We start from the raw sequence: 25,792 nt of genomic DNA on the forward strand, positions 1-25,792 counted from the left end.
TTTAGACCTTTGGGGATGAATTCTGCGTGACACAGAAGTTTGAGTATAAGTTGGGTGGGGGGGGATTTGGCCATGTTGAGTGAGTGCGAATGGGACCGTTCACGCAAGTGAGTGGTGAGCGATCGAGACTGGAGGTGGTCCGCCACGCTGACTTTGGGGTGTGTGCCTTGGCTGGTGGGGCCCATGGCCGCTTTAAGAGTGCTTTCCCTTTTAAGGCGCTCCAGAGCGAGGCTGCTGGTGACGTTGGGGAGGGAGCTGGAGCGGGTGCAGTCGAAGCCGGAGTGACAGGAGCGGAGCGAAGAGAGTGAGCCCGAGGTACCGGTCGGCGGGGGGTGGGCAAGGGGGGGGGGGGGTCGCGCGGTGGGGGGGGGGGCAAACCCGAGGGGCTGAGTTCCGGGGCGCCAGGGGTCGGGAGGACGAGGCGGCGCCCGGCCGTGGGAGGCACCGCCTTCCTCCTCCCCACCGCACCCCGCCAGGCCCCGGAGGCCGAGAAGGAGGCGACCGGGCGCCGGGACGTTGGGGTTGGGGGAGGGGGAGAGCGACCTCTCCCCCCCCCCCCCCCCACCACGACCACGCGCCCTGGGCGGAGGGGGTCCGAGAGTGAGTGGCGCCCTTCGGCTCTGGGACACCCTTGGGGTGGGGAGTCACTGCTGTCCAGTCAACCCCAGCCCGGCTCCCTGCATCTTATTAAAGCCAAGACAAACGCCGGCCAGGAAACCCCTGCAAATTTCACCCCCCCCCCAAAGATTTTGCCTGTAAAAGCAGTCTTGTGGGACCCTCCCCCCCCCACCCCACCCTCCCGTGCAATGTAGTCGAGCCCGTGGAACTTTTATCTCTGGAAATAAAGGAGTCAGTGAAACAGTTAAACGTTGCAGGTCGGCTTGTCATGTTCGCCCCTTCTCTCTGCCTCCACGGACGTTGCCTTATCTGAATATAACCAGCGCTTTATTCCACCCCCCCCACGCCCTTTTCAGCATCCGCAATTTGGGAAATGTTCATTGGACTATGTTTCCGAGTCCACTTGATCTACAAACGGTGCAGCTGAAATCCGTGCGATGTCCGGATAAAGTTTTGGGCCAGATGTGTGGGTGTATTGGTGTGGCTTTATGTGGACTGTGTTTGGGTCAACTTTAAGTGAAAAGTTTCCTAGTACACACACACACACACACACACACACACACACACACACACACACACACACACACACACACACACACACACACACACACACACATATACACACACACACATATACACACACACACATATACACACACACACATATACACACACACACATACACACACACACACATACACACACACACACATACACACACACACACATACACACACACACACATACACACACACACATACACACACACACACATACACACACACACACATACACACACACACACATACACACACACACATACACACACACACATACACACACACACACACACATACACACACACACATACACACACACATACACACACACATACACACACACATACACACACACATACACACACACATACACACACACATACACACACACATACACACACACATACACACACACACATACATACACACACATACATACACACACATACATACACACACATATACACACACACACATACACACATACACACACACACATACACACACACACATACACACACACACACATATACACACACACACATATACACACACACATATTCATGCACGCACGCACGCACGCACGCACGCACATTTCTTGGCATACCAGCCCATGTGGGTCTGTGAACTTGTGCATTCTGACGTGTAACTGTTTTATTTTGTCAATTAAACCTGCCGAACACGCAAATGGTGGAAATTGCATAGGCCACTTCACTGGGAAATAAGGTGATGAGTGAGGTGGGCCCAATTTTTTTTTTAAAGTACCGATTTACCAATTCAGTTGCAAAACACTTATAGTGAAGTCTTTTGATTTGTGCTAGTGTATTAAAGCATTTTTCCTCTGGGTTATCCAGATAAATTCTGATGGTTGTCCTTTTCAACAAGAGCATCCATTACTATGGAAGCAATTGCATAAAATGATTTCTTATCTGGCTTGAATGTTGTACCTTCAAAATCAGGTCATCCAAATGTGCTGCCCATATCTTAACTCGCCTGTTTTTCCACCATCCATCCCACTGCTTGCTGACCCATTTAAACACTGCTTTGGTTTTCAAAATCCTCTCTGGCATTACCTGTGTTTTTTTTTTTAGCTATACAATTTCCTGAAATATTCTAATCTTTTTGTTTGGCGTTAATCTTAAAACTCGACCATGGCCAATTTAACCAAGTCTTTATCCCATACCAGACTTGGTGACGTGTGCAGGTGGATAAAATCTTTGTAGCTTGTTGTTGATTGAGAATGAAGAAAACATGTGATAACACAAAGAAAATCATCTTGTTTGGATTTTGTACTTAGCTTGGCTGGTACAGCACAACTTTGTGGGAAACCAGTGCAGGTTGTCTGGTTTTGTCAGAGTCTGATTCCGATTGTGTTATAACCTTTGAAGCATCTCCACTATTGACAGCCAATATAATCTCTGGCCTTCTTTCACTGTCCTCCTCCATTTATTTAAAACTTACTTTTGTTAAATGACGTAACGTTGGTCCTGATGAGTTGATGTAACTTCTCATTTGATAATACTCCTGTAAAGTGTCTTGGAATATTTAACTGTTAATATCACTGCATGTTTTACAATGGCTTACACAAATCCATGAAATGGATGAACCTGGTTTAGTTGATGGGAATGGATAGTTTCTCTGGCAAAAATATTGATGTTGAAAATGTGAAATGGACAGTGAATTATAACATGACATTTAATGTACACCAGGCTAGATCTGTTTGCATCCTTTTTTATTTCTGGAAATATTTCTATTTTTGTACAATTTTTGAGCTAATTTCTGATGTTTCTTCTAGATTTTGTGTAAATATTCAGATTGGTGGAAGCAAACTTTAAAGGTGTGGCATATTATAAGAAAATTGCTCCTACATGTGACTGTTCTGGGCATTGATTGGCTGCTGACTCCTTCCTTGTTCAGTGACGCTTATGCAAAGTGTCCCCTTGTGATACAGGCTTCTGATTAGTGCTTTGCAAATTGTGCTCGTCCTGGAAGAAATCTGGAAATTTTGATATGGTTTCACTTTTTAAGGTGATGGCTTTGGCATATAGTCTTCCCACATAGTTCAGTAAGCAAAATGGTGAGTGAGAAATCTTTTTATTTACTAGAACATAGTGCAGTTCATGGGTTTTGTTTTTGTTGTTCAGAAATTGTATTCCATTTTGGGGAAAGTACAAGTGGTTTAAACATTAAAAAATTTTTTCCCACTGAGTGTTTTCGTGCTATTTTTAAAAGGCACGTTTTTGATGGTACGATGCAAAACATTACCAGTGAAGTTAATTTATTTTTTGCTTTGTCAATTTCAAATTCCATTAAAACAACTTTGCCAATAGTTTCTTTAAGGTGATTGAGTGGAGTTGGTGGGTTGTGTTGAATGTTAAATGCATGTCCACTGCAACCTGATTAGCATCTGCTTTTTTAAAAAAGATTGAGAGGCATCTATGTGGTTTGGCATGTTTAGTGCTTAATGCCTTATTCAATCAAGTGAGATCAAATTTAGAGGTTCTCTTTTCAACTTTGTTCTATTAGTTTGCTGTCTATTAAATATCATTTGCAGTACAGTATTAGAGGTAGTTTCTTGTTTAATAGAAAAATATCACAAGATGAAAATTATTATTTTTTGATAAAGCTTTTGCTGACTAGAAGAATATCTCAAAAGTATCTGTGTTTTGAAAGAAACCAAAATTAAAGCTAAGGCTTTCAACTTTGTGGGATTGTGTAGAGTTGGTAACTATTTTAAGCTACTTTAAAACAGTAACTTACTAGTTTTGTTATAATCTTCTCCTTTAATGAGATTTGTGCAAAATGAATATCAAGTTCTTTTGATTGAATGTAAAGTCCGTGCCTTGCTGCAATTTTCATCAAATTACACAATGATTAGTTACTGTCATTACGGAACTAGGAGATTGTTGGATGTGTTCCTAGCCCTGAAAAATACTTGAAGCAGCATGTTTTGTCTTGAAACTTGAATGTAGGAAGCTCACTTTTCATGTTAATTGTGGATATTATCTATTTGAAGGATGAAGCATTCCAGTGTACATCTTGTGTGCATCATTTTTTTGGATAATTTTGTATAAGATAGAATTGGAGCATTTTTGAATGGTATTGTAACAATTTAAATGTGTGCAGTAATTGGGGTAATGTGTCAAGGACAAATCTTGGCTCTTTGTACTATTGCTTAGTTTCACCCTTGCCTGTAATCTCATTACTGAACAAATTTTATTAAATGATTTTTTTCCGAGAACCTTGTTGCATAACTTTAAAAGTCACCAGCCTCTCAAGGTGCTACTTTCTTATCAAGTATCCTTATTGCCTCTCTGGTCCTCTGGGAATTGTAATAATAGCAACAATTTTTTTTATTATCTCTCTACAGCTTTCCCTGGAACTACCTGTTTAGACTCCTGTACCTTTTCCCCAATGGTAGCAGAGTGGAGAGGGCATGGCCTGGGTGGTGGGGGATTGAGGCTGCATTTTAAAGATGCCTCATATATATGCCCTTGATGGAGTGAAGTCTGGTGCATGTGATGTTGCAGGCCGAGTTTACAACCCCTCAGGAGTTTATTCTTGCCCTGAAAGTGGGGGCCTCCATACCAGCCAGTGATGCAATCAGTCAGAATGATCTCCACGGTACATCTGTAGAAAGTCTTTGGTGACCGACCAAACTGCCTCTGACACCGCACAAAGTAGAGTCGCTGGAGAGCCTTCTTTGTGATTTCATCAACGTGGAGGCTTCAGGACAGATCCTTGGAGATGTTGACACCGAGGGGGGGTCAAGAACTTAAAATTCCTGGATGAGGACTGGGTTGTGTTTCCATGACTTCCTCTTGAAGTCCACAATCATCTCTTTGGTATGACAACAACCTTGTGCTCAACATCAGCAAAACCATTCAATGAACTGATTTATCCCCTTCCTGTACGCTTCCTCATTGCCGTTTGTGATTCTGCCAACCACTGTCGTCATCAGCAAACTTGTAAATAGCATTGGAATTGCACCTGGCCGCACAGTCATGGGTGTAGAACACTGGGCTAATCCTTGGTGCGCCTGTGTTGATGATCAGTGAGGAGAAGACATTGCTTCCAATTCATTCTGTGGCCTTCCAATGAGAAGGTCAAGGATGCAGTTGCAGAATGGGGTACAGAGGCCTAGCTTTTGATCTTTTCCTAAGCAACAGTTTGTAGGTTCTGCATATGGAAACGATGAAATCTCCATTTGGCTATTTGGCTCTGATGGCCCAGTGCTTATGGAATTGAGTTAATTTTTTAAAAATAATAAGAATTGTGAGAGAAAACTTGGATTAAAGGTACTTTTGTCATTATTTGATATCAAGCATGGTTTACTTTCTTGTCCTGAAGCTATTTAGTAGACAATATCTATTGATCCCTTTAGAAGGAAAACCTGAAAATATTTTCCATTCATCAAGGTACGTATTTGGAAGTACTTTGAATATTACACATTATCAGACAGTGTAACAGTCATTATGTGAGTGTTTGACATGGCTCTAATTTTATTTTCAAATTTTAGACTTTAGGAATTATCTACTTTTAAACATTGTGGCGCATGAGTTACATAATTAATGAGACAGATTTAAAAATTTTTTATTGCAGCCGATTCTGGCCACTTAAACCTCTGCTGCCCAAATATCCCCAAATTAGTCTATAACCTGTATGTTTTTGGAAGGCACCAAATTTTATAAGGTAACAGATAGTAAAAGTGGTGATCAATGCTAATTTTTGGAATCTGCAAGCTTAAAGATGGTCTTTATTAGAATTCAACATTCCTGTATTTTTAATGTGTACAAGTACAAAAAATTTGTTTACTTTTGTACTAGGACAGTACCTTTACCATTACAGCAAAAGCGTTGATTCAGTGACATCAAGGGTCCGTAGCTCCTTCCACCTCCTGCACTCCTATAACTTCCATGACCACTCAACTTCCAAAACCTTGATACGATTAGGATGCTTCAGGATCCCTGCTCGCCATTTACACCAAGGGACTGCAAAGTGGTCTATATTGATCCCCAGAGGGTAGATAAATGTCTAGGCTATTGAGAAATTTATTATTAATATTTATTTTACATGCTTGGGTTGATGAGAGATCAAGGATTCCATGAAGAGGTCGATGGTTTTAAAAAGTTTGCCAATCCCTGTTCTACTCCATCAGGAATCCTGATGTATGGTTCTCACGAGCTGGTTGCTCATGGCCAACATCCTTTTTGTTTAAGGCCTTTGGCTACTGAGTCCCATTCTGATCTGCTACAGGATTTTCTCCAGCTTTTGCTTTCTTGGTGGGCAGGAGGGGGATTCTCTTGTTGCCTTGCAGTAGTCTGCTGCTACCCCAGAGCCTTGTGGTTTGGGCTACCAAGTATGGCCACTGCCATCTTGGGCATGGACCTCTGATGTAATAAAACTGCCAGTTCTACAGGTAGGTAAAAGCTTTTACAGCTGGCCTCTAGGACCTTGGGGAGGCACACAGGAGGATGTGTCTTTGTCCCTTTTGGCTTTGCATCAATGGCAATGTTGCTATTACGGTTGCACTACCATCTTCAATTTCATGTTACATGTGCAATGTGAAGTTCAATTCCAGTTGAAAAGATAGCAACACTTAAGTTGAATATGTTAAATTCTTCCAAAATGATGCCTTTTCAATGGATAATATTTTTCTGTTTGCATATCTCAAATCTAATGATGAACTTCAATTGAAACGATGGCAACTTAAAAAAAAAAATTGCATTTGGATGTTTTAATTCCTGGTGCACTAAAATTCATCAACGTCTGTGGCAAAAACTTTCCTAACTCTTAATTTCTTTGACCACCATTAGACAAGTTAGCTTGGTAAGAGAGCTGTTGTTGTAGCCTCGGAGAAATGGAATTTCAGTGCTAGATCCAGTAAAAATGGATGTATGCTTTTCTGTGAGGTGAGAATTGGGTGATTTAGCGGTCAGCCCCTGTCATAAGAAATCTAAGGGCATTTGAAAATTGTCCTAACTGTTTGCAGAATAGCTTTTTGTACATTGTGACATGACAGTATTGTAACAAGCATCTGAGACCATTCTAAATGATTTTTGGTGAGGTAATGTATATTTGTAAGTTGTGCATGACTTGCTTCTATCTTGGTCTTTTGAATGTTACATGTTCTGTTGCAAATGGAAACTTGAAGCTTTGATACTGCCCTTCCCTTCCCCTTGGGGAAGTACTTGTAATTTTGGCATGCTACCAGAGTTGTGGGATACCTGCTTTGTGTCATTGAATTAAATTTCCTCTCAAATATTGGGAAAATAAAGGAGCCACATATTAAAAATAAACCTATTGTTTTAATCTGGCACAAATTTGTTTCTTGGCTACTGATTCCATTCTTTTGAGGTTAAATGAGATATTTTGCAATCTTGCTCTTTAACACCAATTTCTGACCATGTATGCATGCCAGCCAATGCCTTTTGCACCTTTTTCTGACTTTGAGGGGAAGATCAAGGAGTGGCCAGTGAGTGGCACAGAGGAGTGGAACATTGAGGGTTTGGCTTGGGACGCTTCAGTGCGGAGAGGCTGGGGCACGGGTAAATGGGGTACTTTTTTTCAGTTAATATCACAGGTTTGTTTTAGATTTGGCAAGTGAGCTCTGACCATGTCATGCTCCTCCAGAGCCGTGTGGGAACTCGTGGAGACTGACAGTGACCCTGAGGACTACGTGTGCAGGATGTGTGTCCAGCCGCAACTCCTAATAGACTGCATGATGGCACTGGAGCTGCACGTGGACTCAGTTTAGAGTATTCAGGATGTGGAGAATGTGGCGGATAGCACATTTAGTGAGTTGGTCACACTGCAGCTCAAGAGACTGGAGAAAGATGGGAACTGGGTGACCAACAGCAAGAGTAGTAAAAGGAAGATAATGCAGGGGTCTCCTGTGGTCATCACCCTCCAAAACCAATATAGTGCTTTGGATATTGTTTAGGGAGATGGCCCATCAGGAGAAGTCCGTAATAGCCAGGATCATGGCACGATGAGTGCTTCTGCTGTGCAAGAGGGAGGGAAAAAGAGTGGTAGAGCAATAGTTATACGGGATTCTATAGTAAGGGGAGCATACAGGAGCTTCTATGGCTGCAAACAGGACTCCTCGATAGTGTGTTGCCTCCTAGGTGCAAGGGTCAAGGATGTCTCGGAGCAGCTGCAAGACATTCGGAAAGGGAGGGTGAACACCCAGCTGTTGTGGTCCATATTGGTACCAACGATCTAGGAAGAAAGCAGGATGAGGTCCTACAAGCTGAATTTAGGGAGCTAGGACATGAGGAGTAGACCTCAAAAGTAATCTCAGATTATTACCGGTGCCGTGAGCTAGTCAGAGTAGAAATAACAGGATAGTTAGAATGAATATGTGGCTTGAGCAGTGGTGCAGGAGGGAGGATTGTTTCTTGGGGCATTGGAACCAGTTCTGGGGCAGGTGGGACCAGTACAAACTGGACAGTTAACATCTGGGCGGGGCCAAGATCAATGTCCTAGGGAGATTGTTTGCTAGCGCTGTTGGGGATGGTTTAAACTAATGGGGCAGGGGGATGGGAACCTATAAAGAATGAGGAAGGTGGTACGGAGACCAGAACTAGAGTTAGGAAGGAGAAAAACAAAAATAGAGGGCAGAAACGTTGAAAGCAAGGATGCAGAGGTCACTAGATTCTAAAAGGACAATGTGCATGAGTGCACTTTATCTGGATGCCCGTAGTATTAGAAACAAGGTTTTTGAACTTGAGGTGCAAATCATTACCCAGGTATATGATTTATTGGCCATCACAGAAACATGGTTGCAGGATGGTCATGATTGGGAATTAAATATTCAAGGGTATTGAGTAATATGAAAAGATAGACAGGAAGGTAAAGGAGGTGAGGAGGTCCTCTTAATTAAGGATGCAATTAGGACAATAGTGAGGGATGATAAGATCTGAGGTGCAGAATGTTGAGTCATCTGGGAAGTAAAGGGGGGAAAAAAATCACTGATGGGAGTTGTCTATTGCCCATCAAATAACAATAGCAGAGTGGCAAGGCAATTAACCAAGAGATAACTGGTATTTAAGAATAGAACGGCATTTGTCATGGGGACTTTAACTTTAAAGTTGATTGGGAAAATCAAGTTGGTCGAGGTAGTCTGGAGGATGATTTCCTAGAATGCATCTGTGATGGCTTTCTTGAGCAGCATGTTTAAAAAAAAAACCAACAAGGGAGATTGCTACTTTAGATCTTGTATTGTGCAATGAGATAGGTAAAATTAACGATTTACTGGTTAGGAACCCTCTGGGAAAGAATGGTCATAGTACGATTGAATTTCTCATACAAAGGGAGGGTACCATAGTGAGATCTAAAACTAGTGTATTTTGCTTGAACAGGGGAGACTATAACAGGATGAGGGAGGCATTGGTCAGAATAGACTGGGAGCACAGGCTAGTTGGCGGAACAGTGGAAGAAATGGAAGAGGGTGGCTAGTCATATAAATCCCTTGGAAGATGAGAAAGTGTGATGGTGTTGGACATGCTGTTTTCGAGCTGGATTGACTGAGGTCTTTCAGTCCAATTCTAGCACTGTTGCCTTTTGTCCCTGTGTTTTCTTCCATCTGTCATGAGCTTGTCTCCCAACTCCACCCCTCTCCTTGCTCTACCCGTTTTCCAACCATCAACCCTCTTCAGCTCGTCTAATTATTTTAGGCCCTTGATCATCTAGCTATCTTTTCTCTATCTGAAATATTGGCAATTCTTCCCCACACCTCTCAAAGCTCCCACAGACATTGTTTGACCTGATGTTTCTCCAGCAGTGTTTTTTTTTTGTTCCAGATTCTGGCTTTTTGCAGTTTCTTGTCTCTTTGGAATGTTGATAGTGCAAATTTGCCAGTATTCTGTCATGACTTGGCTAGAAGATTTCTTTCCAGGGATGTGTTTTTGGCTGATGGAACTAACAGGCTTTTTTGGCCTTTGATTCTTTGCACCACACTTGTATGTTGGAGATGATTACTAGGTTTATGGATGACATGGAAATTGATGGTGTTTGAGGAAGGTTATCTAAGATTGCAGTGAGATTTTGTCTCACTGAGGCAATGAGCTGAGAAATGACAAATGGTGGTTTAATTCAGATGAGTGCAAGGTATTGGACTTTGACAAGTCTTACCAGGGTTGGCATTTCATAATAAATGGTTGTGCCATGGCAAGTGCAGGAACATGGGTTTTCTGAAAGTGTTGATGGGAATAGGGCAGTGAAGAAGGTATGAAGAAACTTGATTTTAGTAATAATTTGTAGTACAGGAGTTGGACATCACATTACATGCTGTACATGTTGGCAAGACCATATATTGTAAACTATGTCCAGTTCTGATTACCAAGCTATGGGAAGAATATTAAACTGGAAAGGATGCAAAACAAAATTCAAATGTTGTAACTGTGACTGAAGGCTTGAGTTGTAAGGAAAGACTGTATAAGCCAGAACATTCCCCCACCCTCCCCCGAAGAATAGAAAGCAGAGGGGTGACCTTGGAGTTATCTGAAATCATTAAAGATGAATAGTTGGCCTTTTTGCCTAGTGTGTGGGTGTGTGGGATGGAACAGAGATGAAACCTGCTACTGAAGGAAGTGGTAGAGGTCGATACAATTTCAAAATTTGGACAGATATATCATGAAGAAAGGGTTAGAGAGATGCAAGCAAGCAGTATGATTGACATTGACAGGATGGGTTGAAGGGACAATTTTTGCACTTTATAACTGAGTAAAGGAAATGGTATGCTTTTGTTTCACAAAGATAATTTTATCAGGAGGATATGGAAGGGAAGAATGTTTTTCATCCTCTGAGCATTAAAATTCCAATTGGACATAATATATTAGCTAGTAATGCCAAGGATGGAACATTTTTCACTGGCACTCAAAGATTTATTTTAATTTATGAAGGGATCTATGCAAAAATTACTTTCCAGGGAGCTACACCCAATAAAAATGACTCTAATGAAGAATAGAGAACCAAAACCAAGTGCTGTAAATTCTATGCAAGTTCTCAGTCATACATCATTTTATAGACCCTGTAGCCCAATTTATCCATGGTGAACATTTTGGCCTTCTCGGCCAGCCATTCTCAACAGGCACCCTACAGCTCCACTGAGGGCCCCAGCACATTTAAATATAACCCTTGTTTTCTTTTTGCCTTGCGTAACAATTTGTTTTTTTTTATGTGGTCAGTAGGAGAGAATTACAGAAGAAACTGAAGCTGACTGCTTCACAGGGAAAAGGGCCTATAAACTTTGAGCAGAGGCCTAAGGAATAATAGCCAACAAAAAAATTGAGAATACTTGTTCAAGGCGAATCACATTTGTCTCTATTCTGTATCCTTCTAAATCTTTCCTATCCATCTATTTTTCAAAATGTCTTCGAAAATTGTAATTGTGCCCACTTTAGCTTGTTCCAGATATGGACTGCACTCTAAATGAAAATGTTGCTTCTTGGGTCTCTTCCAACTCTCTCCTCCCTCATCTTGTGCCTATACCCTCCAGTTTTAGAATTCTCTGCCCTGGGAAAAAGATTGAACATTCACTTAATCTGTGGTTTTCATGATTTTATAAACTTTTATAAACTACTCCTTTTTTCCAGGGCCTAAAGACACAGCCTAGCAAATCTCTCCTTGTAGCTCAAGCTCCTGACCCATGAATATCCAGGTATATCTTCTGTGCATCCCCCTCCAACTTGTATACTTCCTTTCAGGCTGGGAGACCAGAACTGCATATAGTACACCAAGTGTGATGGCACCATTGTCTTGTACAGCTTTGTATGGTGTGCCAATAAAGGCTAGCATGCCATGCCAACTTCACTGCACTGTCTGCTTAAATTGCCAAAGGTTCCCCTCCTTGTGCCTACGACAGTCACTCTTTTTAAATCTTTTTTTTGCCTTGCCTGTTTTGTGCTGACTTGCCTGGACAGAAGACTAAAACCTTTCACTGTATTGTGGTGCATGCGATCAAAACCAAGGTGGTTAAGCCCTATCTATGGGGATAAAAATGGTCAACACATCTGATAAAGACACTTTGTCAGGACTGAAAAAGAAAGCAAAGCTAAGAAAGCTGCACTGGGTAGGGCGGGGAGAGGTTGTCTCTGGGTAAAACCAGGGTGATAATGGGGATTATAACAAACAAAGGTTTATCTGGTTCATGAGTGAATGGGAGCAGTTTGAGAGTGAGAATGTAGATTTGGGGTCTCCAAGGTGGTAGATATTGACCCCTGTGGGTCGATGGGACTATGTAAGGGGTTGAAAAATGCCATGTGGTCGAAAGGGGGTCAATAATTGCTGGGGGGAGGGGGTGGGGAGGATCGATGCTCCTACCTGCCACCATCCCATTCCTGCTAGGCTTCCATCCCTTCTGGACCCCTAGGCTTAAGCCTACCCATTTTAATGGTTAATCTGCCACTGGATAGTGGCACCCCACAAAGCACCCCCAGCCCCCAGTGCAGTGCTATGATTCTAAGCCTGGGGGGTTGATGGGGGGGGATCAAGTATTCCATGAAGGGATTGATGGCCCTAAAAGTTTGGGGACACCTGGTGTAGATAATGTATAATGTGGCTGTTGGAAAACATGGAACAGGAAGATGAGACCAATTGGTCTGGAGAGAGACAACAAGCTGAACTTGTATTACAGATGGATTATTGATAGAAAAATCAAGAAACTGGAAGTTGACTTCCATTTGGTCTACAAGGCTTGAGCATCAAGTTTATTGTTAATGTGCAAAGATTTGCTCATCATCAGATGGAGCATGGAATACTTTACTGGATGAGCAAGACTTGGGTAGATTACAGTTTTGAATCTGGAGAAAATATTCTGGTGCAGCTGGATAAATTTGCATAAAATTTTTTGTGTTCAAATGTAATTCAACTTGCCAAAGGACAACAACTGACCAAATCCCAGGCGTCAAGTACCTTTGTCCTCCTTATATTTTAAGATCCAGTATCTTGTTCCCAGCTTGATTCGTCACTTGTTCTTCAGTTACATCCCCACTTTGTTATTTTGGTACTCAAGTTGTTTACCTTTGTAAATCAATTCTGTTTAAAAATTTGACTGCTTAGGAATGCTTTGTTCTGACAATGCATGTTTTCTCAAAAAAAAATTGTGCATGTCAAGAAATTATGGATATAGAGTACAGTCAATTCATTGAATTATTTTAAAATTAAAGTTCATTTTTCTTGAAAGTTCTAAACCTGAGGTTGGGTAGTTGGGGAAATGAGAATCAGCCTGAACAAGAAATAAAATTTAGTTTGAATTGTGAAAAGACTTTCTGAGTGTGTGAAGTTTCTGGGACTATTTCACACGTGTGAAGGTTTGTTGAAGTGTGAAAGCTAATTTGAAGGCAGCAAAATCCTTCCAACAGCAATGAGAATTTTAAAATGATACAAGTTGAATGATTGATACTGTATAAAGGCTAGATGAGATCTTTGTGAACAACCTAGGAATATTGCACAAGGCAAGAATTGTGGAGAGTGGTGATTGCAGTTTGGCCATGAGTCTGTTATAGTAATGTCTAGTCCTTAGTAGATATTGCTTGACGATGAAAATTTCTACACTTTTGGATTTTAATAGCGACAGTGTTTCGTCTTTTACTTTGAGTTAAGTGTATTTGTCACAAAATGCATAGTAGAGTGAGAAGGGGTCTTCTGCAAACATCTCAAATTCTTATTCCTACTCAAGTTGACTTATCTGTTTTTAAAAGTAATCCACTATAATTTTTCAAGGAACAGAGTATCCCTCCTGCTTTATTGTTATCAGATAAATATACTGCAGCAACAATTTAATACAGTTCAAGTGATAGAGGTATTGATGCCCTTTTTAAAATTACTGAGTGGAAAAAGCCCTGCAAAAGGTAGTGGACATAGTCCAGTACATCACAGACAAAACTCTCCTCACCATTGAGAAAACCTGTGTAACTTGCCATTGGTGAGCACCAGCAATGATTGAGGATCCACACCACTCAGGGAATGCTGTGTTCTCACTACTGCCATTAGGAAAGGTGCCATAAGACTTGTACCAACAGGTTCATGAACATTTGCTTCATTAAAAAAAATACATTACACATTATTTATCACTGAATTTTTTTCTGTATTGCAGATTGTTTACATTTCATTGTTGCATTTCTCTCTTCTGTATACTGTATATATTTTTTTCTTGAATATGAAATAGATTTATTGTCAGAGTACACACATGACATCTGTTATGGGCCCAGAGGTCCCCAAAACCCAGCAGCAATAGAAATTCACCAAAGCAAATGGTTACTTAAACAAAAGTTGCTTTTAAACATTAAAAACAGAATCGCACTTTATTACTATTAACTTAATTCCCCCTTCTCATTCGAAGCGTATGTGCCTATAATGTGTGTACAAGTTCAGAAAAGCTCCTTCAAATTCACCGGTATCAGGCAATTCTTATAATGTGCACAGAATTTAACATTTATGAATCTTCACCAGGCATTGGAGCTTGAAAGGTAAATGTTACCGCTCGGGAAGGTTCTTGTTGGTTTTCAGAGATTTGTTGCTTGTTGGACACAGACACTAACTGATTCCTTCTGATCAGTCACTTCAGTGTCTTGCCGAAGAAACTTGCCCCGTCAGGGTTTTCCAGATGATAACCTCTTTCAGGTCACCAGTTCTGTTTCCCTTATCTCAGGCAAAACATTATACAGCCAGCCGTCTCCTCTTGTATATAGACCACAAGGGCTTTCAACAGGCTGAACTCCGAATTCACAATCAGTCTTCAAAATGGGGTTTCAAGCAAGTTTTCAAAAGCTACTGCAGAAAACTGTCAGTCAGTGTCTCTTGTGTCTCTCTCTGATGACCTTCCTAAAACAGCACATTCCACTAAAACAGCTTGCTGACTCCCAAAATTAATTCATGAGAGATCTTATCAGTTTCCTGAGATGGGCCCTTCCGTTTGCAGCTCTTTGTGAAAATCTCAGCACAGTTAGTTGGTCTTTGCAGACTTGTAGGTACCACCTTATGCATAACTTTTGCGTTTTAAAATGAGAATTGTTTTGAAGTGTTCGTGACCTAAGTAAAACTGTTGAGTCTGATGGTAGTGGGGTAGCAGTTCTTCCTGAACCTGGTGATGCCAGTCTTGGGAAACCTACAGTTACTTTATTCTCACTACTATCATCAGGAAAGATGTATGTGCTGCGTGCTTGATGACAGCTGCTGTTCTCTGACAGCATCATTCCCTGTAGATGGTCTCGGTGGTGTGGAGGGTTTTGCCTGTGATGCCCTGGGCTGTGCTCACTACCTTTTCCAGGGCTTTGCGCTCAGGGGTATTGGTTGCTGTCTCCATACCAGTCCGTGGGGCATTTAGAATGTAACATACGTGAAATTCTTTAACTTGTATACTTGATGCCGCTTTAGTTGCCCATTCAGAGCCAGCTCTTCAGCGCTTGACGTCCTGCTTTGCGGAAACTGCCAAAATGTTTGGCCTGGAAGTCAGCCTGAAGAAAACTGAGGTCCTCCATCAGCCAGCTCCCCACCATGACTACCAGCCCCCCCACATCTCCATCGGGCACACAAAACTCAAAACGGTCAACCAGTTTACCTATCTCGGCTGCACCATTTCATCAGATGCAAGGATCGACAATGAGATAGACAACAGACTCGCCAAGGCAAATAGCGCCTTTGGAAGACTACACAAAAGAGTCTGGAAAAACAACCAACTGAAAAACCTCACAAAGATAAGCGTATACAGAGCCGTTGTCATACCCACACTCCTGTTCGGCTCCGAATCATGGGTCCTCTACCGGCACCACCTACGGCTCCTAGAACGCTTCCACCAGCGTTGTCTCCGCTCCATCCTCAACATCCATTGGAGCGCTCACACCCCTAACGTCGAGGTACTCGAGATGGCAGAGGTCGACAGCATCGAGTCCACGCTGCTGAAGATCCAGCTGCGCTGGATGGGTCACGTCTCCAGAATGGAGGACCATCGCCTTCCCAAGATCGTATTATATGGCGAGCTCTCCACTGGCCACCGTGACAGAGGTGCACCAAAGAAAAGGTACAAGGACTGCCTAAAGAAATCTCTTGGTGCCTGCCACATTGACCACCGCCAGTGGGCTGATAACGCCTCAAACCGTGCATCTTGGCGCCTCACAGTTTGGCGGGCAGCAGCCTCCTTTGAAGAAGACCGCAGAGCCCACCTCACTGACAAAAGGCAAAGGAGGAAAAACCCAACACCCAACCCCAACCAACCAATTTTCCCTTGCAACCGCTGCAATCGTGTCTGCCTGTCCCGCATCGGACTGGTCAGCCACAAACGAGCCTGCAGCTGACGTGGACTTTTTACCCCCTCCATAAATCTTCGTCCGCGAAGCCAAGCCAAAGAAAAAGAAGAAATACTGTAAGGCAGACTGAGTTGTCACTTTGCCCAGGGCCCCTCATGTCTGACGTGTCAATAACATTTATGAAAGCTTGTAAACCTTTATACTTGGACTGAAACTGGACCTAAATAGAATTTTGCTGAAAATGTTCTTCCCCTGCAATAGAAAATGTGAATACAACAAGTGATTCAATTTTAATTAATTTTCATAAGTTAGAAGAAAACTACAGCATCTGGTGTTCCTAGGTGGTCTCCCCTCCAAGTGCTGACCAGTCCTGTGCCTCCTTGGCTTCCGTGTAAAATGTGAGCAGACCGGGGGCTCTGAAACTGATGGAGATTGTGGAGGAGGTGTTCCTTTACAGGTTAGGTGGAGTCATCTCGAAAGTGACCATTCGGGTCAAATTAATTATTGGTGCAATTATGTACCATAATTGTTTACTGGATTGTGTTAAAATGTTGATTAGTTTCATTAGTTGATGGAAAATTTCATGTTTAGTGTGACCTGTGTGTAGCAACATTTAACTCTAAATTTACTATAGCAACATATTTCATTTAACTTGACCATGAACTTCGATGAAATGGAAGCTCTAGTTCTATAAAAGTATAAAGCAATTTAATTTGTTTTTGGAATTGTCATTTATTTTGCAGCTGGTCCTGAGCGTTGCATTTTCCCATTGTGGAGCAAGTTGAGGATACTGTTTAAAGTTGGCGGTATTTGTACAATAAAATTCCCCCACCCCGGCTCTTACAGGGTTTGTAGATGCTGGATATGCAAATTTGTAGGTTGCCTGAGACACACTCTTACAATGCCTAATACACGTGCATTCAGAATAAACAGTTTAAAAGACAAAATTATGAAATGTGAAGTAATTTGAAATAAATCAGTATTGTGGTCCTTAGTAATATAAAATTCACTTTAATCAGGTAATTCCCATAACTTACAAAATTTGAATTTGAACCCCCAGTCGCTGGCGTTGCAACAGTGTTGCGCTAACCATGCCACCTTCATAATTTATCCCCACCTCCCCCAAATTTGTAGATAAAACCTTACTTGTATACTTAATATACTAATAAAGATAGAGGCTCTTACTGGGCAGAGGTAGGGAAATGCTTTGGGAGTGTCCCCCAGCAGCATTGGCTGGCTCTTCATCCTGGATGCTGTCATTTTTATTCAAACACAACTTTATTCAGACAGCTGATGTAGGCGGGCATGAGCGCGGCACTCTGCTGCCTGAGTGTTTGCTCCCATCTTCACCGAGGCCTTGTGTGCGGCTTCAGAGAACATGTACAATTTTAAAGCTTTTACATTTTTTATTTTAAAGTTGTATATTTATTTCTTGCCAGTTGCTTGAATTTTGGATACTGGGGATTTTACTGTACCACGTGGGCCATGTTGCAATCATTATACTGTAGCTTCAAAGGGATCTGTGGTGACTCGCCATACTATATTTGTTTTTAATTGTGATCATACTTTTCAGCACATTTAAACATTCCTGCAAGCCACTGAACTTTACAAACGTCATTAAAAGAGAAAAGTGTTTTTAAAATGAACTGTATATCTGGTTTGGGGTGATAATGAAGTTTCATCTGATGACTTAGTTGGATGCTTTGTAATTCTCTTTCCTGTAGTTATTTTGAAAGACCAAATTGTGTGGAAGTTGTTTCTGTTCTGTGAACTCTTATCAAAATTGTAGGAATGACGCAGCAAAATGTTGATGTGGGATGGAAATTATTTGTATGTCTGATGTGGCAGTTACATCTTTGAAAGCTTGTAAATCTTTATACTTGGATTAAAACGGGACCTAAATAAAATTTTGCTGGAAATGTTCTTCCCTGCAGTAGAACAATGTGAATACAACAAGAGATACAATTTTAATTTTCAGAACTAGACATTTCTCAAGTGAGAACAAACAACTGAGATTAATACATTTACTGTTTTTCTTCTCCTTATAAAAGCATTAGGAGACAATTTTATAATTTTAGATGAGTGATTCCTAATGCAAATATTGCAAAGATCGCTTCACTGTCTTAAAATGTAATGCCTTGATTTGTATATTTTCTAAAAGGCTTGTCAGTAGAAATTATGCTGTTTCTATTGAACCTCACCGTGCATGGACCACATTTTTACTTTCTATTAGGTCAGAATCTGTCGCAGCAATCCATTATTTGTTTGTTGGTGATGGTGGCTTCACTCCTTGTTGTGAACAGATAAATTTGCATTCTTGTTTTTGATACAGTAAAGCCCATGATCCAGAATTCAGGCAACCAGCAAAAAAAAAAATTGAAAATAAATAGGTTAAAAAAAAAGGCAAGTTTAAAATTGGTGCTCCTTACCATTACAACACTCAGTCGACTGGAAAACTCACTTATCCAGCATCTGCCAGTTCCCACAGGTACTGGACTCCAGGTGTTTTACTGTACTAGAATTTCCAATATAATCCTTTGATCTAAAAGTTCAATAATTCCATTTCGGAAACAAGAGGGAAAGTAAATTTCGGTGTTCTAATGGTGAAATGAATGATGTATCCTACTTTCAACCCTGAGTCGATTGACTATAGTCACTGCATTAATAATCTCGACCATTTTAAATGGTTGCAGCTCAGATTTTGGAGATGTTTTCTCCACTTTTATAATTTACCTGTTGATCTTGTAATTTTGTTTTGCATTGGCAATCTTACAAGAAATGGTCAATGGTGGTACATGTAATGATGCAAAATTTATGCTGTTGCCTTTCATATTAAGTCGATCTCTTGCCTGTCACATTTTAAATTCTCCGCTTATTAACCTTGTTTTCTTTCTCTCACTTGATGAACATTCATTCTTTTAGATGGGGAATGATGAGATGAGAACCATTTTCAGTTTTGTGTCGTGAGGAGGAAAAGTCTTGGCTATAATACTCGGATTTTCCACTTTCAGAGGAAATTGTTAACAGATCACATTGACTTATCAGGCACCAGTCATGGTTTATGCTTGTCGCCCACTGCCTCACAACAACCACCTTCACCCTCCCCTGGCCCATCTTTCACCATTTGTGTCTGGCAGCAATCAGTTGCCTGCATCTGTCTCCCAACACCACACCTCATCCTCCCCATGTCTATCATCCTTTATTCCCTCTCTGCTCTACTAGTAACCTACTGCCCCTCCTACTCTCTCCTCCCCTTGATCCATGATTTGATTTGATAAAGGGCCAGTTTCTGTGCTCTACAATTCTGACTGAGTAATTTGTTTGCAGGCAAAGTGAAAAAGAGTTTGTTCTGAAGTGTACAGATATTGGGTGCAAGGGGATATAGGAGAGTTGGGTTTTTAAAATATAGAATTTTTAATGAGGTTGTGCTATATGAAACAGGCCCTTTAATCTACTACACTATGCTTCCCTTCATGCTGATCTCTACTAATCCCAGTTATCAGTTTTAATTTGATATCTTCCTTGGTCAAATAGCTGTGTAATATTCAAAATGTTGTTCCTCTTCCTTCTGGCAGCTCATTCCAGATGCCAACCACGCTGTGGAAAGATTTACTTTTTTTTTAAAAAACTTCTCACCTTAAACCCATGCTCTTTAGTTTTGGAGTTGTTTACATTGGGGAGCAGGGATGGGGAAATCACCTGGGCTCTCCTATTAATTTTGAGTATCTCTCTCGAGTCTTCTTTGCCCTCCTTTGCTTCAGTAAAGCAGTTTCCTGAAGTGTTGCAACCAGAACGGTTTCTGTGAAGCTTGACCATCATTTTCTATAATTATAATGTGACATCTCAGTCCCTCAGCGAGTAAAGGCAAGCATGCCGTAGATTGACTTCATCCATGTTCCTTTCAAGGAACTATATACCTATGCACCAAATGATTTACGTAGACTTCTATAATGTTTGGAGACAGTACTTCCTTGTTGAAGATGGTCGATTGAAGGGATGCTGACGCTAAGAACGAATGCTGACACCAAGAATCCAGACTAGATATAATTGTGTGTGGGTAGTGATTCCTTTATTGTGGAAAGCTACATTGTAACCAATACTGAAATCACCAGTTCTAATATTATGACGGGGGGGGAAAGATCCACAAAAGCTTAAGATACGTGGACTGAGGAGACGATCATACGGAAGCATTGACCTACTGATATTTTTTCAGGTTTTTAATTCCAGTTTATAAATGCAAAATTTGTATTCTCGAGCTGACTATTTAAATTTGTACATGCTGATCTTCTGATTGTCCAAGCTCACCAGTGCTGCTACCTGGCCATCTCACAAAAGGTGCAAGCATCTCTGGGAACTGGATTAAAGGCTTGTCAATCAATCCAGGCTACAGATAATCAGGGAGGAAATAACATTCAGTCTTCATGCTAATATAGATCCTCAAATCAAACTATAATAATGCTCATTAATAAATTGCTTGAATGCTGCATTTTATTCCTATGGGGGTTGCACCTGGCATAGATGACTCTCGCCATTCTGCAGACTAGATGCTGTTTAGATCACGGACAGTATAGGCCATTCCACAATGCAAAATCTCAAGTGACCACTGGCTCCCTGACCTTCAGAACTCCAAAGCAGCAGGATCCACAGATGAAAAGTGTAGGTTGGATTCGACGATGGTGAGGTTCCTTCAATTATCAAATGGCTGACCAGAAAAGGCAGTAAACTCCTTGCAGCTATGGAGGCAACTGTTGGTTTATCTTCCAAGAAAGTCCATTGCCTAGATTAGATCTTTGGATTTCTAAGTATTAACTTCACTTACTGCAACATTTTGGAGTTGATTTGCTGCTCAGTAACTTTGTTTTAGCTGAATTTACTCTTAATTTTCAAGCTTGTGTATATAAATCAAAAGATTTGTTTCAAAACTTAAATGAAGCCCCATTTTTATACAAATAAAAAGAATACAAAATGTGACCATTATCTTTTAAATCCTAGTCTCACTATCTAGATGACATCACCTTGCTCTATTTCAGTGATCTATTAATTTGACAGACTCGCTAAGGTCTGAGTATTTTAAAAATGCTCCGCTTGCGCACGCACACGTGCTCTCCAACACCACCATTTAGCGCCCCAAACAATCCCACTAATAAGCAACATTTAACTTGTGAATCTTCAGGGGTCTGTATCCAGTGCTCCTGTTTGTTGTCTCTACATCTGAGAGATTGGGCCCAGACTGGGAGATAGCTTTGTTGAGCACCTTGGCTTTTATACCCCCTCCCCATAGCGTGGATCTCCCAGTGGCCACCCACTTCACTTTTCCTTCACCTTCCCATTCCTTTGTTGACATACCTGTCCAGGGTCTCGTGCACTGCCAAACTGAGACCACCTGTAAATTGGAGGAACAGGATCTCATTCTCTAGGTGAATAAGACGCACCACTTCTACTTTCAAAGAAGTCTGAAGATTTTGTATGTTGTCGAATAAATGTTAAACTTTTCCCAGTGTACTGTGAAAAATATATTGACTGGTTGTGCTGCAGTCTAGTTTGGTCATTGGAATGCCCAAGAATGCAGAAGGCTGCAAAAAGTGGCATACCTAGCCAAGCCCAGCATGGAGACTGATCCATTTGAAGACATCTATAAGGTGCTGCCTCTAGGAGGCAGCCAACATCAAAGGACCCCTATCACCCTGGTCACATTCTTTTCCTACTCCTAAACTAAACTAAAGTTTAGCGTGCCTCTGGGTTCAAGAACAATTATCTTTAACAGCTATTAGGGTCTTGACCCTCCCAAACCTCTCTGACCATGAAACAATCTGCATTGCTGAAATTTTACTTTTCGTGCACTAACTAAATTTTACTTAAACGTGCACTATGAATATTTGTCTATCCTTGTTTTCTATCTTGCATTTGTGGTAATTTAAATGTTTGCTGTGTTGCACCTGTTTGGCTGCAGCAGTTAAAATTTTTTAGTGCATATCTGCATTTGTATAAATACAAACTCGTTGAATATTGTATCATCTATCGTAGAATGCCATTGGTGCTCTGTGGTTAGAAAGGGATTACTTAATGTGGTATGTGAGGGGGGGGTGGGGTGGAAAGGCTGAGAACCATTGATCGAGCTTGTAATGTCTATAAGACCTAATTTCCTTCCTTTAAGTAAACACAAAAGTCTGCAGACTTTTTGCATTGATGAAGACATTAAAGTCAAAGTGTCCTTTATATAGCAAAGCACAAAGTTTTTCTTGTGTTTTTACTACTTTTAAGGTTCCCTTGAAAGATCATTTCTATCTGCCTCGACTGTGGAGCAGAAAGTTTGCCATTTGTTATCTGTTGGCTATTATGAATCCATGTTTTCTTTTACCATTGGGTATTATTGCTGACAAGATAACCCACCTGGAATACCAGCTTCAAATGTGTTGCTGTCATAGGTTGATCTTTTCAGCTGTGATAGCATCCTATTTAAACGTCATGTAGCTAACTGCAACTGGCACATGAGGTTCTTCTTTCTTTGGCTTGGCTTCGCGGACGAAGATTTATGGAGGGGTAAAATGTACACGTCAGCTGCAGGCTCGTTTGTGGCTGACAAGTCCGACGCGGGACAGGCAGACACGATTGCAGGGGAAAATTGGTTGGTTGGGGTTGGGTGTTGGGTTTTTCCTCCTTTGTCTTTTGTCAGTGAGGTGGGCACATGAGGTATTGTGTAACTTATAGACCAAATACGGCATACTAAGAATAAGATTCCAACAGTCTGAATTATACACTTAAAAGCTTGCCTTCATCTTTTCCCTCGTCTTGCATCCAGAAAATAGTCTTAATACATTTGGTCGGTGATGACAGGCATGCTCATGTCCTGATTGGTTGGATTATATCAATTTGTATTTTCTACTGATATAAATTATTACGTTAGGTCCATTGCAAAAAGCAATCTTTGTGGGACTTGATACCTTGGTGTGAATTTGTTTGAAGTACAAAATATAATTCAATTTTATTATGAATAACTTGCATTTAATCCTTATAGTTTCTGCAGTAGGGTAAATGCTAGGTCATATTGGCAATTACAAAATTTGTTCCACAAAAAATGTGCATTCTGCAGGTGTGAGGAAGGTGTGCTGGTATGTTTATGTAGTTTTTTTGTTAGTGCAAAGTTCTGTACTCGATGGTTTTAAAAACCAAGTTGAGAAAATTGTGTCTCAATATTTAGTACAGGTTGTACCTCTTATCTGGTGCTCTGTGGTTTGGCAACTCCCATGGTCCGGCACGTTTGAATCTGCTGTCTCCTTACAGACAGCGTGGGACTTGAACCCCAGTCCCAATTGCTGTAAAGGCATTGTGCTAATTGCTATACTAACTGGGATGCCTCTCTTATTTTCTGTTTTAAGCTTTCTATCATAGGGGGTTCTGTTTTCTGGCATTTTCTGTGGTCCAGCAATAGCCGAGTCCCAACATTGCTGGATTAAAGATGTACAACCTGTACTCAATTTCCATTTTTCTGTTGCAAATTAAGCATGCTGGGGAAGTCATTGCATATTGTGAGAATTTTCTTTGGGCGTTCGGTAAATGTTTGGAAATGGGACTGGCCAACAATGTATATTTTTAAGATGGGCAGTCAGGAATTTTCATTGGGCTGCATTTGGAAATGTCAAAGTACCAATTCAGCTTTGCCAAAGGATCAAATTTTAAGATTTTCTTTCCGCTGTGGTTATTCTGAAAGATTTTCAGTATATTATGAATATATTGGGTTGCATTGAATGCTTTGGGTTGTTCGTCACATGTTTATGACCTCCATCAGTACTTGGCCTGAGTTTGTTGCAGCCAGGACGATACATTTGTTGGCTCCAGAAAGACAGGGCAGGGAGAATGGTTTCAGAAAGCAGTACTCTAGGCCCGAAACGTCGGCGACATATCTTTGTCTTCTATAGATGCTGAAAAGACCAGCTGAGTTAGTTCCTCCAGCATTTCGGTGGGTTTTTCCTCTTGGCACCAGTTCTATTCTGTCACTTTTCATTTGCTGCGAGCTGTTAATCGTTCTGCAGCATGCACGTGCAGCATCTAGAAATTCGAGAAGCACTTGAAAGTGGCTAATAATTTTTAAATTTAGACATCCAGCACGGTAACAGGCCATTTCGACATGTCTGTACTGCCCATTTTATACCTCCCAATACGTTTTGAGCAGTGGGAGGAAACCGGTTTCCCTAGAGAAAACTCAGAGACATGGGGAGAATGTACGAACTCCTTACAGACAGCGTGGGATTCAAACCCAGGTCAGGTCCCAATGGCTGGTGCTGTAAAGGCGTTGTGCTAACTGCTATTCCAACTGTGCTGTCCTAAGTGATTATAGATTCTTGGACATTTCAATTAAAGAAGTTTTGCTGAATTTGGTATGGTGTTATTCTGGAGCTAGTTGGAATATTGTGACCAAATCTGAGGTGAGGGGTTTACATTTGCATGAACAGGGAAATTGGAGTCCTCATTAAAGCAAGAGAGTTGTTGGATATTTCAAACTAATGGAGAGTTTGAATCTGCTGTTAATGTTTGAAGCCATAGACTTCTGGTAAATCTGTTAAACCTTTAGTGTATTTACAATTTGGAAACATGGCCAGAGGGAAAGATTTCATTATTGTCATAAAATTCTTTTACTTTTGTCCACCGTAAGGGAGACAGTGTCACCACTTTGTCCAGTGCCCCTCACAGAAACATCAGCGCCTGGTGTTCCTTGGTGGTCTCCCCTCCAAGTACTGACCCATCCTGGGCCTGCTTAGCTTCTGAGATCGACAATTTCAAGCTATTACGGATAATGATTGGGATTCCTTTTGGAAGCAGCTGCTTGTCTTGGAAACGGGTGGTGACTGATGGTGTTCTGCAGGGGTTGGCATTTGCGCCATCTTTTGCATTATGCTAATTATTCAGATTGTAGAATAAATGGCTTTGTGGCTGAGTTTGCAGGTGATGCAAATATAGGTGGAGAGGCAGGTAGTGATGTGTTTTCTTTGGCTTGGCTTCGCGGACGAAGATTTATGGAGGGGGTAAAAAGTCCACGTCAGCTGCAGGCTCGTTTGTGGCTGACCAGTCCGATGCGGGACAGGCAGACACGATTGCAGCGGTTGCAAGGGAAAATTGGTTGGTTGGGGTTGGGTGTTGGGTTTTTCCTCCTTTGCCTTTTGTCAGTGAGGTGGTGAGGGAACAGTGAGACTTGGATCAATAAGGGGAATAGGCATAGTGGCAAATTGGGAAGTGTATGGTCATGCACTTTGATAGACAGAATAAAGAGGCAGACTACTATTTGGTTGGGGGGAAAAAAAATCAAAATTCAGGTGCAAAGGGACTTGGGAGTCCTGCTGGATTCCCAAAAGGGTTCACCTTCAGGTTGAA

At 41.4% G+C, this 25,792-nt stretch overlaps 1 protein-coding gene across 4 annotated transcripts in view; it reads left to right on the plus strand.

The window, feature by feature from the left end:
* Positions 1-206: 206 nt before the first annotated feature.
* The window catches only part of rap1aa (RAP1A, member of RAS oncogene family a), a 94,772-nt gene continuing 69,186 nt past the window's right edge, over positions 207-25,792 (plus strand). The window contains exon 1 of one of the 4 annotated variants that reach the window (XM_069941948.1): positions 207-315. The gene's annotated coding sequence lies outside the window, so the exon portion shown is untranslated. Of the gene's footprint in view, positions 316-3,140; positions 3,256-25,792 lie in introns of those variants that run through there. The other 3 variants (XM_069941951.1, XM_069941950.1, XM_069941949.1) reach the window with 3 other exon arrangements.

Source organism: Narcine bancroftii, chromosome 5 (assembly GCF_036971445.1).
Source record: "Narcine bancroftii isolate sNarBan1 chromosome 5, sNarBan1.hap1, whole genome shotgun sequence".
NCBI lineage: Eukaryota > Metazoa > Chordata > Chondrichthyes > Torpediniformes > Narcinidae > Narcine > Narcine bancroftii.